This window comes from Nanorana parkeri, unplaced genomic scaffold (genome assembly GCF_000935625.1).
Source record: "Nanorana parkeri isolate BGI_ZX_2015 unplaced genomic scaffold, ASM93562v1 scaffold720, whole genome shotgun sequence".
Taxonomy (NCBI): Eukaryota; Metazoa; Chordata; class Amphibia; order Anura; family Dicroglossidae; genus Nanorana; species Nanorana parkeri.
In genome coordinates, this window is record NW_017306988.1 from 249,757 (window position 1) to 262,688 (window position 12,932).

A 12,932-nucleotide genomic window follows, 5' to 3' on the forward strand; every position below is an offset into this window, starting at 1 on the left:
TTTTTTTTTTTTTCCCCACCCCCCCCCCCCCCATCACCGCCACCACTGTTTCCATCATTCCTAGGCAAAAATGACATGTGTTGCTCCTGCAGCCTCCTGGGAGATCCCCGTCACATATCTCAGGAAGCTGCAGGAGTAACCCACCATGCACCGGCCAGTGGGTTGACCTGGCCACATGTCATGGAGTGGCAGGCCTCCAGTACTGGAAGAGACAGCCAGCTTCTGATGTCAGAGAAGAAGATGACAGTGCGGGACCTGGGCTATGGCTGTGGATAACAGAAGGACAATGCTGAATTCTCTGGGCAGGTCAGAATGTTTTCTGCTTAGAACCCAAAATACCAAGTAAGATGGGATAGGGGGGAAAAAAGCCAAGGGGTGGTAAGTTTCTAGGCAGATACAAACTCTAGGCAGATGCAAAAGACACAATTAATTGCAATCTTGTTAACCTAATAACTAATAAATCATTAAAGTGACATTAAAGGCAAAAAATGTTTCCCTCCCCCCAATGTAAATGTTAGCACTTACCTTAAATGATGTCTCTTTTTCCGATCTTCTTCTTCTTTCCTCATGTTTTCATCTGTCCCTCCAGCGGTGTGACGTCACTCCGATCCAGCGCTGACTGCTCTGTCTCTCCGATCCAGCGGTGTCTGCAGGCTGGTGCACGCGTCCATAGACTTACCTTGCGTCTCTGCTCGTCTCCCGGCCAAGAATCGGAACTGCGCATGCGCCCGCCCCAAGATCCTTTGCGGCCGTACGAGCAGTTCCTGATTCTCGGCGCGGGAACGAGCGGCGATAACGAGGTAAGTTTAAAAGGATTTTAAGCGTTTTTTTTAACACTTGTTGCCTATATCTACTGCATGCTAGCAGTAGATATAGGCAAAAAAACAGGAGGGTTTAGAACCCCTTTAAATGTCTTTTTGAATGCAAGCAGTAGACCTGAATTCATCATCACTTTCTGAACCACTAAAGCAGAGCAAGCATGCAGATCAGGAGTCCTGAATTCACTTGCTGCCTGCTTGTTCCAGACCAGAGATACAGTACTGAAGCCAGGGACAGCCAGACAAAAAGCCTTTTCAGGGGTTCAGCACCAGCATCCCCTGTATTACTCCGATGCAGAGCACATCCACCTAAAAAAAATTTCCATCACATACCGGCAGGAAACCCTCTCCACCGTGATCCTAGGTGGGATTAATCTATTGTTGGGCCGACTCTCGGGGCCCCAAATATCCCACTGAGATCTCTCTCCCGTTGGCATCAGCCCTGCCGCTCCCCAGACACTGCTTTATTAGTTCCATGTACTGCGGAGGGCTCTTTTGTGAAGTGCATAATTTCCTGGTCAGATGGCTTGATACTCACCCAATTAAACGTAGACAATCTCTTCAATTATTGGTGGCTTTCCTGCAGTCTGCAATGCCAAAAATGTGCAGCTGCCTTTGTTCACGATCCTTTGAGTGACACTGCGTTGGGCTCCTGAAAGGCTTCAGCTCATTATCTGGGGGGGAACCAAGGGAGAGCTCAGACCACAAAACCTCCGTGACGATTTTTTACAGGCAAGTGAAGAAGAATTTCTATAAAAGAACTCCAAGCAAAACACCAACTTCCGTGGCAAATATCCTTCTCTGAACAGTTTCAAATAATGTTAATGGATTATCTCTCAATCTGGGCAGCAGAGGCAACATTATAGAGACCCCCGAAGCACAACTAACATGTTACAATCTGGTTGCAGAATCGCCTATAGATCTACCAACAATCTATGCAGTGTAAGGGCCTGCCTGATTGGATACAAATTGATTGGATAGTTTAGGTTGATCCTTATAATGCATAGATTTCTTACATCTAAAGTTGATTGTATGGTCAGAATATAACATGAATGGTGAGCCTAAGTCAAGAGAGTCAAATGTAAAAGAGAACATGCAACTTAAAGTAGATCTAAACTCTAACTAGATAACATTTAGTTTGATAAAGCACTGTGCATCACATTGCCATGTCTTCTCTTCTTTTAGTCTCCAGCCTCTTTGCAGCCACTTCCTGTCTATATGCACTCACTCCAGCAGCAGTTGCACATCATTGCTTTGGCTTCCTAATAGTGACAATCAGTGGCGTAACAATCACCATAGCGACCCAGGCGGCCGCTATGGGGCCCAGGCTACAGGGGGGCACAGCCAGGACATTCCTGATGCCCGGCGGGCCACCTGGGTCGCTATGGCATCTCACCCTGCTGGCTGTCACTGGCAGCTGTGAAGAGGAATGTGCCGCTGGCAGTGATCTGTGCAGCAGCGCGTTCCTCTCCACAGCTGCTGCTGAGTCAGTGAGAGCCAGCAGCGGCGGTGGAGCAGGCTGGACCCGGCAGTGGAGGAGGAGGCGGGGCCAGGGGTTGGCAACAGAGGAGGAGGTGGGGCCCGGCGACGGGTAGAGGAGGAGGCGCTCATCACCGACGGTGGAGGAAGAGGAGGCGGACAGGTAAGGAGTGTGACCAGCACACCTGAGGGTGACCCTGCAGAGAGTCTATGGTGGGCTCTGCAGGGTCACCCTCAGGTGGGCTGTTTGGGATCTCAATTGGGCTCTGCAAGGGGAGATCAAAGGGGCCCCATACAAAATTTTGATATGGGGCTCTGTGATTTCTAGTTACGCCCCTGGGGACAATACTTGCACAATGTGCGTCGGCCCAGCTAATTATAACATCTACGTAAAACAAATGTGACAAGGTGATAACGCAGCAGAGCAATTGGGCGTCAGAGACAGGACAGAGTGCTGTCACCCTACAACAGGAAGTTCTTTCATGGCACCATCACCAAATTGTAAATTTGTAAAGACAAAATGTTTTATTTATTTTGTCTTAGTTTTTGAAAGGTTAGACCCTCTGTGTGTTTAGAACACCCCTTTGTGTGTTCTAACTGGAAATTTTCACCTCTCTGCCTTTGTCTTGGTGACCAATTTCACAGAGACAGAAAGTGAGGGGAAGTCCAAAATTTCAGAGTTGTCACCAGAGCAAGAGGTGAGGGGAAATCATCCAATGGGGACAACTGCCCAAGAGAGGGCATTAATTTCACTTCGGGGAGAGTTTGTCTCATTTCCTGTTGTCTTTAGCATACTATTCAACTTTGTGAGAAGAGAAAGAGGGACATCTTCCTGCACAATGTATTTACTCACACATCCCTGCCACGCGCCCACTTATGCGGATCATTGCAAATTTATATACCGAAAATATTTAAACCCACAATTGTTTTTCTATATGAAAAAAATAATTGTGGTGCGCAATTACTGAGTGATTAGGTGCCAACCCCTGGTTATATAATAGCAAAAAAAGAAAGAAAAATGTTTTGTTTTTTAAGGGCACCATATGACAAGTCCAATGAACTACTAAAAAACAATAATTGATATAAAAATATATTATTTATTCTGTACAAAAAGGTTTAAAATGTCACATTGAAGAGGGGTAACGCACAAAACAAAGAGCCTCCTAGCACCCACTGAGTTCCCCGGTAGAGTTTGAGTTGAACATGATTGTTAGAAAATTGATTACATGATTGTCGACATACAGTAGATATAAAAAAACGCAATTCATGAAAAGAGACAATTCATAGATGAGAACCTCTACCTGGAACCAAATTGGTGGGTGGTATTGCAATGATCAACACCCACTAAGTTCCACAGTTGAGGTTACATTGAACATGATTTGTATATACACTGAGTGGCCAGATTATTATGACGTTTGTAGGCAAATTAGCTATAATTAGCTATAAATTTGCACTGAAGTTGCTAGAGGGCCAGACCATTATAAATAGGGAAGCAGGTTGTTCACCACGACAGTAGAAGTGATTTTTTTCTGAAGATATGGGTAAGCAACGCGATTTAACAGCCTTTGAACGTGGGATGATTGTTGGCGCTCGGAGCCATGGAGCGAGTATCAGCAAAACAGCAGATTTCGTTAAATGTTCAAGAACAGCTGTTGTTAAAGTGTTTAAAGACTGGACTGTGAGCCGAAAATCTGGGTATGAACGTGCGAATTGTGTCCGTCAGCGACTAGTCAATGTTAGGGCAGAACGCAGAGTGGCAAGACTGGTACAAGACAACAGAAGGGCAACAGTGCATCAAATTACTGCAGATCTTAATCAGGGATCCTCTCAAATGATCTCTGAACGCACTGTTCGCCGTACACTGCATGGTATGGGATATGGAAGCCAAAAGCCTGTTCGAACACCTTTGCTGTCTGCAGTTAAACAGATAAAACGTCTCCAATTCGCACAGGAACACAAGGATTGGACAGTCGAGCATTGGAAAAAAGTCATGTGGTCAGATGAATCACGTTTCCAGTTGCATCATGCAGATGGCAGAGTGAGAATTTGGCTGGAACAGCATGAAAGCATGCACCCCACATGCATGAGTACAACCCTTCAAGCTGGTGGGGGCAGTGTTGTTATGGTTTGGGGCATGATTTGGGGCATGATTTGGTCCCTTTTAATTCGTGTGGAACAATGTCTGAATAGCACAACATACCAAGGTATCGTTGCTGATCAAGTTCATCCTATCATGTTGATGGCGTATCCCAATGGAGATGGCTTCTTCCAACAAGTCAATGCGCCATGCGCCAAGAACATGAGGGAGAATTTACCTTGCTTAGGAGGCCCCCACAATCACCAGATCTCAATAACTAGCCTGGTTCCAGTTAGAGGTCCTCCTTTATGAATTTTATTTTTCCATGAAAACCCCAACCTTTTTTTGTTTTTGTTTTTTTCTTTCTTTTTTTGCTATTGTTTTTCTATAACCACTACTTTTCCTTTATGCTGGCTTTTCAAAATAGTAAACAAGATAATTAGAAGATAAGATACAGGTTTTAGTACCCATTTCACATGGGCTCTGTCAGTTCCAATGCATGGATCTGCTGATCTGAGCAGTTCAGAACGAAGGAAAAAAACAAAACTTACCGGATCCATGTTAGGTCTATGGGAAGTCAGGTGTAAATGGACATCTGACTCCCCATAAAGTAGCATTGGGCTTCTAATTCGCTCCACCTGAAAAACTGACAGGTGGATCGGAATGTCCGTCTGAAAGGTGCCTAACACTTTTGGTAGGTAAATAGAGCCTTTTAATAGATTTCTGTACATCAGACCAAAAAGAGGGAGAACTGAGGAGGAAAGAGGGACAGAGGTATTGGGTTCCATATGAGTCCTTCAAAATGAGGGACAGTTGGGAGGTATATCTTTAGGACAAGAGGTGAAGGGCAATATCCCTAGTGGAAACATACACAGCAAAAACATACTTCCTTACTCAATGCGAAAAAAAGTTTGGGCAATGTATACATTTTAATAAAAAGAGTAAATATGACTTTACATCAACATGATGAAGCCTATATACGATTCTAAAGCCTGGTTTTACACATACTGTCATCTATCAATAAAACTGAAAATAATTTAGTGTGTTCTAGGACTGCAATGTTAGCTCATTCTTTTTTAAATCTGTCTTTTCTACTGTAGACAATACAAATATGTTGAGAGTCCATTGCACAGTACCCTGTTGACCCCGTCGTGGCATGACCTAAAGCATGTTAATAAAACATTGATTTTCTTTTTTTTTCTTTTTGGTACCAGATCTCAATAAGAAAAAGGGTTGAAAGGTTTAACAAATCCCCGGGGAACCCATACCCCAAGAGTTTATAATTGTAGGGATTTTCGCATTAAATGTTGCATTTTAGGCAAGAGGTTTGGGAATAGGATTTCGCCTTGACCACAGAAGGCTTTAGTTCTTGGGGCTGAGCGCGTTCCCCAGTGACTTGTGATAATTACAGAAGCAAGATTTGGCTTCCACCCGAATTCTGATCACAATCTTCAGAAAGAGTTGTGGCTTGCTCTAATGACATGTCTGCTCTTTTGTGTTTATGTGCTACTATCTGTTGCAGGATGGAATCAAACTCAACTAAATCAAACACACATGGCAGGTTTTATAAGTCTTTTTTTTATTATTACTGCTCCTTTCATTTCTTTATCAGACTGGACAAAGCCATCAATCATAATCATTTATTTTTTTCCGTGTTCAGGCCTAAAGCTTCTTATCCTAATGGCACAGTGTGCAAAAAATTATCTCTTTGCCCTCCTTGGGTGGAAGAAGGAGCCACGGAAGGCTGTGTAGCAGAATTATACTTGAGTGATATTAGCCATGGCATGGTAATAGTGCCCAAATCAACACTTAGAAGCTAGAGGGTTGGAAAACAAACTTTTTGAGCTAGAAATGAACAATGGGTAGCTGGATATGAAGGTGTTATAGGAAGCTGGGCTATGGTGCTCTAAAGCCACGGCTTATGTGGCCTAGTGTTAAATCGGAAGGCCTAGTGTTTAATGGAGTTATAATCAGATAGAGGGAGAGAGTCTAAAAGCAAGTTGCTACTGCTGTGCTCTTTCCTTAGATGTGTAATAAATATATATTTGACTTATCTTTGACCTGCTGTACCTGCAGTACAAATAAACACAGCACAAAGCAAGTCAAACATAGCCTCTGAACTGCCATGTGGACTGTTCAATTAAAGTCAATGGGATTTCGCTGACCTGCACTTGTATGTTCCAAATGCAAAACAATATCAGCTGAAGATGCTGGAGCATTTGCTGGATTATCACCACAAGGTCACTCATAGCCAATAGGTCACCTGTAGAAGAAGTGTCAATATATTTCCTTATCCGGCAGCTTGCGTATTGAATAGCTGCCATATCGCTGCTGCCCAGTCACTGCCAGTATTTAGCCGTCCGGTGAATTTAATTCTTGTTCATTCCACCGTCTTGTACATCCTGTAGTGACATATGAGCTGGCAGAAGGAACCACAGTGGCCGGGGTGGGGGTCCAAGTATTCCACACATCCGGAAGTGTAGAATACTTGCGGTGGCTAAGGAACAGAGAAAGGGTGGATTTTGGACACATGGGACACTCTTAAAGCTCTTGCCTTAATGTACAAGTATACACAACATACTTGCACATTATGGCACACTTTACCTACCAGAGTGCTTTCCTCCAGAGATGGTAGGTCCAGGTCAGCTGTCAGCATTCTGTCCACTTTTGCCATTATCCCTGCCAATTCTCCAGGGTCCCGCATCGCACCTCTTTGGCCATTGAGTGGCAACTGATGATGTAGCTCCTGCCTAAATGCACAGATGACAAGACGACTGAGCCAGCATTGTACACTGTGTGGCCCTAATGGGGCCCCCTTCTATTTACAGGTCCCGTAGCTGTTGTGTGGGCTGCCATGGCTATTGTTACCCCACTGACTTCTGTCATAGAGGTTGGATCAATTTGGTCTGTTAGTTACTGTGGTGATGGTACTTCAGCCAAGGGAAGGTTGCAGGACAATATCATATCCTGAAGTTTACATATTTATATAGTGGAAAAGTGATCATCAGATCTGGAGAAAAGACCATGGACACTACAAGGCAATTACTGCCAGATTTTGAGATTATCTAATGTCCATAACGCACCCAAGTACATAACAAGCTGAAGCTTGTCTAGGAGGAAAGGAATTGGACTTGTTTGAAAATCATATTTATTCACTATACACCCCACTCTCCCAATCTTCCAATAAGCCAGGAATGGTGGTGCCTGCAGCTCACCTTTTCCAATGGCTTATTCAACAACAGTTACAAGCGCATCTAGCCCCAGATGCCCCACTGTGGTTGAATTGTGCATATATGTACATCCATCCTCTTCTGAGAAGGCTATCCTCTAGATGTTGAAGTGTTTCTGTAGGAATGCATGCTTAGTCAACCAAAATAACTTTTGTGAGGTCAGGTACTGATGTTGGATGAGAAGATCTAACTCGCAGTTGATATTCCAGTTCATCCCAAAGGTGTTCATTAGGGTTGAGGTCAGGGCTCTGTACAGAGGTTACAGAGATTCGCCACACCAAACTCAACCAACCATGTCTTTATGGATTTGGCTTTGTGCACAGGGGCACAGTTATGCTGGAATAGGAAAGGGCCTTCCCTAAATGGCTACCATAATGTTGAAACCACACAAATTTTGAAATGTCTTTGTATATTGTACCCTTACCAGTACCATTCACTGGAAACTCCATAACACAATAACTTCTGAGATCTCTACATACCTTTGATCATAAAATAGGAGGTTTGATGGCCAAGTGTTCACAAACATTTGGCCATATGATGTATCTCTTGGGGGTTGCATGAGACCCAGTGTAATTCTCAGCATTTCTTTAAATTCTACAGTATTACCATAGAGCCTCATTAATCTTTTCCATGATGGATCTGTTGTGCTATTTTCACTCTGACAACTATTATGATGTTTAAAAGCTTCTTTTTATGTGGCTTTTAAGAAGAAATTACAAAAAAACGTTAATTCGTTTACTTTAAAGTATTTAATCTTCTTGAACATAAGTAAGATGTATAAGCAATCAGTCCTTTAATGAAAGACACTGGCAGACCGAAGTAAAGATTCTGAAGCATGTGGTTACTAGGGAAACGTTTAAATATTTGTAAAGATTTACTTGTCTTGCTTCTGTCAACCTCAGGTAAGTAGGTGAAATAAACTGAAGAAGGATACTCATTAATTTTAGCTGTGACCGCACATTATCCTTGACACATGAGGCAGACTGATGGTATGGGGCGGGGGGGGGGATAGGAAACAGGATACAGTGTAGAGATAAAACCTTATAGATAATAAGATGTGATTATTTCTTTGTTCTTTGTGTAATGAGGACATGGCCATGCTGGGGCATAGAAAAAACAGCAAAATTTGTGCTTATGGATCCAAAATGTCCATGTTGGACAGATTAATGTGACAGTGGGATAGAGTTCTTCCCAGAAGCACTGAGAAAATTTAAACTCTAGGCAGATACAAAAACACCAATGAATGCATTTGCTGTTAAGGAACATCAGGAAACAAAAGCTAAGAGATGGCCTTGTCAGTCTACTGCCGCTCCTCTATTGTTTAGGAGGACAGGGAGTTGACCAAGCTGTGCTGCTTAACTGCAGTGGGGAAAAGTCTGGTCACTAGGCTTGCTGGGCTGTGTAAATGTCAGAAATACAAATCTTTTTGGCAGATAAAACAGACCCATATACAGTATGCATTTCAATGGCATGTTTGCTTGATCTTTAGCTTTAACAGTAATATCTTATACTGCATTGCTGCATTGCAGAGGCGTAACTAAAAACCTCATGGCCCCAGTGCAAGAAAACACATGCAACCACTGGTCGTTCTGCCAGTGCTTCTATCTGCTGAGCAGTGTTGGGCTGCTAGAGATGAATTTGTCACACACAAGGAGGCATCTTCCTTCACACCAATGCCACCTCATAACTTTTGCTTCCTGCTCTCCTCGGCCGTGACAGCACACAGTCTCCTGCCCTCAGCGTGTGTTGTTGCCACATCCCCTGCTGACGTCAGCAGCAGTCACCATCTTGACAGAACAGCAGGTAGTGGTGGTAACCGGCTGTGTTCTCCTCACACGGAGCCAGCAGAGCAGAGAGAATAAACCGGAGGGAGAGTGCAGCCTCATCATTGGAGAGCGGGCCGCCCAATAGCCCTCCCCTGTCCGTCTACCGTGTTATAAGAGTACCTCAGCACCTCGGTGGTCACAAATGACTAGTCACCAGTGTTCCTGTCCATGCTTCGTTCTGCATTGCATCTCTGTGTAGATGTGGCAATCTTGGTATAAGCAGGGCTTACGTCCTTATGTCAAAGCCTCCAGAGAGAAGATTGAGACCGGTAACTCAATGTCTTGCAGTGGCGTAACCAGAGTTATGGGCTCCCGGGGCAGAACATTTTTTTTATCCTCACCTTAATCTGGGGACAACTACAAATTTTTGGATTTTCCCTCACTTTATTTCTCACAATCATCACCAGTTTACCAGTTTCATCATGGTTACCAGTACCATACAGAGGTGGATCTCCCCAACTGGGACTCAGGCACCAATAAAAACATCAACCTTTTTTATCACCAAGGTTCCCCTAAAAATGTCAGGCCTCAGGGAACCCCCAGCTAAAATTATTTAATCAGTGGGAAAAATGTCCCTTACATTGGTGGTCAGTGAGAAAAATGTCCCTTACATTGGTGGTCAGTGGGAAGAACACCTCTTACTTTGGTGGTCAGTGGGAAGAATGCCTCTTACATTGGTGCTCAGTGGGAGGAATGCCTCTTACAATGGTGGTCAGTGGGAAGAATGCCTCTTACATTGGTGGTCAGTGGGAAGAATGCCTCTTACATTGGCAGTCAGTGGGAAGAATGCCTCTTACACTGGTAGTCAGTGGAAAGAATACCTCTTACACTGGTGGTCAGTGGGAAGAATGCTCCTTACGTTGGTGGTCAGCGGGAAGAATGCCTCTTACATTAGTGGTCAGCGGGAAGAATGCCTCTTACATTGGTGGTCAGTGGGAAGAATGCTCCTTACATTGGTGGTCAGTGGGAAGAACACCTCTTACATTGGTAGTCAGTGGGAAGAATGCCTCTTTACATTGGTGGTCAGTGGGAAGAATGCACCTTACACTGGTAGTCATTGGGAAGAATGCCCTTTTACATTGGAGGCCAGTGGGAAGAATACCTTTTACACTGGTGGTCAGTTGGAAGAATTCTCCCTTTACAGGCAGAAAAAAGATAAACTGCGCCATGTGCTGGTTCAGCCCAAATGGAGATGGACCTGGAATTATGCAGGCACCATTAGATGGGAGCTCAGTCAGCCACAGCTCAAGGAATCTCTAATAACCTCTGGAGGAACATCTAAAACTTAAAAAAAGGTTTTGCCTAGAGATACATTTTAATATAATTATGGAATACCAAGTAACCGCTCTCTGCAGCAAAAATGGGAAAGAAAGATACAAAAAAGAGGCACCTCAAAGTGACCTGATAACATTCCTTCCCCTTATTTTAAATCCCAGAACTTCTGCACAGACTTGTCACTGATAGAAAGACTGCTGCGGCGAATTGTTTGCAAATATTTTGGAATCTTGATAATAACGTCTGGATTCCCAGTCCACGCTACGGTGGCTCTGACCTTTATCATTGGGATTCTTTAACAGTTATGATCTGTCTCAATGTGAACATGTGGTGTGCCTAGCTTTGAATCACGATCCCACCATGGCGATTAGACTAATTAGGAGATGAATGGGGACAAAGCACCATTGGGGAGGTAGCGTAGTGGTCTTTCTAAGTAAAAGGAGGGGTAAAAAGTTGACCTGTGTCACTAGGCCTCTTAATTCCAGGTTAACTGTTTTGTAAAGAGGAGGGGGAGAAAATCAGGTGGCCCATCCACAAAAGATGCAGTGGGCGCAGAACGAGGCCATCCAATAAATATTCCGGCAAAGCTTGGAAATGCTAACTCCCATTGTCCTGCATTCCTTTAAATCCCCCTCTGGTTCCTTCTCCAGGGCTGTGTCTCAGCAAGGTCACTTCTTTGTCTTTATTACTTATTTACACCCGGTAATTGTTCAGCCACAATAGTTCTGACCTTTTGCACTTTAAGTCCTTTCTAATTTGCAGCTGGACGTTGCAGATGTTTAATTGCATTAAACAAGTACTCAAAAGGTTGAAGCAACAATTCTGGCAATATATGTGTAAAAACGATGATTTTTTTTCGTATTGCGGAAGAGCCGACATAGTGAATAGTCAAGGATCTTGACTTGAATAAAGCAAACCATTGATATTAAAGACTGATCAGACATGCAGGCACCAGTTGACCATCTCATGGTGTCTCCTGGGTTCAGTTACCCCCCCAAACAGGAACAGTTCTTATCAGTCAGGTTCTTCAACCTGACCTAACGATTTCTCCTCCAAAAAACAACCAGTTTGGCTGAATATACAGTAGTTCTAAAACAACTATCAGGTGGAAGTGGAATAGTCCCCAAATGTCTGTTTGTTTGTTTTTTATTGTTTTGTATAGTTTGTGGAAGGGTTAGAGCCTTTGTTGAGTTTTAAGGCTGGATTCACACCTATGCATTGTTGTAACATGCAAAGGCTGAACTCCAAGGAGATATTAAAGACATAAATGAATGCAGCTGTGTATCAATACAACCTACACAGTGGCGGAACTACCGCCGGTGCAGCCGATGCGCAAGCACCGGGGCCTCAGTCTGGGGGAGCCCGGCACAGCCCCTGTGCATTGATGGTGAGACTTGCCGGCCGCCGGATTGGTATCCAGCGGCCGGTGGGCCCCCAGTCTCTGCGCCTGGAGTGTCGGACCATCAACCAGTTTTTTGGGGGTGGAATGTGTGACCGCCAATAGGTCAATCATTCCAACGCTTTGACAGCTGTTCCAGGGCAGATCGGCATCGCAGATGATATGTGCAGGAGCCCTGATCTGCCCTGGAACAGCTGATCGGTCCTGAAATATCACTTCTCTCCGACTTTGTCGGAGAGAAGTGACATTTCAGGACCGATCAGTTGTTCCAGGGTAGATTGGTGTGCAGGAGACCTGATCTGCCCTGGAACAGCTGATCGGTCCTGAAATGTCACTTCTCTCCGACAAAGTAAGTGTCATTGAAATGCAGGTGAGAACAATCAGGTCTCTTTGCCTGCCAAACAGGGTTGTGAAGAAGAGCTATGTAAATCTCCGGACTGGATGGACAACAATACAAATAATTTGGCAGGTAAAACACTCTTCTATATGTATTTCATTTGTGTATTTAGCAGTTTTCCTGGAGTTCCGATTTAAATGTGTGTACTGGTGACTGGCAATACACACAGCAAAAAAAAAAATGAAAGGAGCTTCTAACTACTTCCCCACTCTAGTAAAAGGGAAAAAAGTTATTTTAGTGTTAACTGTACCTCTTTTGGAGAGCTTCTTATAGTTCCTGCACTGTGGATCACACAGGAAGTGAGGGGATATATCCCCAATGGCAATACAGACAGACTGAAAACCTAAAAGAGGGTCTAACCCTTCACTGCTCTATTTAAAAAAAAAAGCCTTTTTGCTTACAATGCATTAGTTAGAGAGATTCTGCTCACT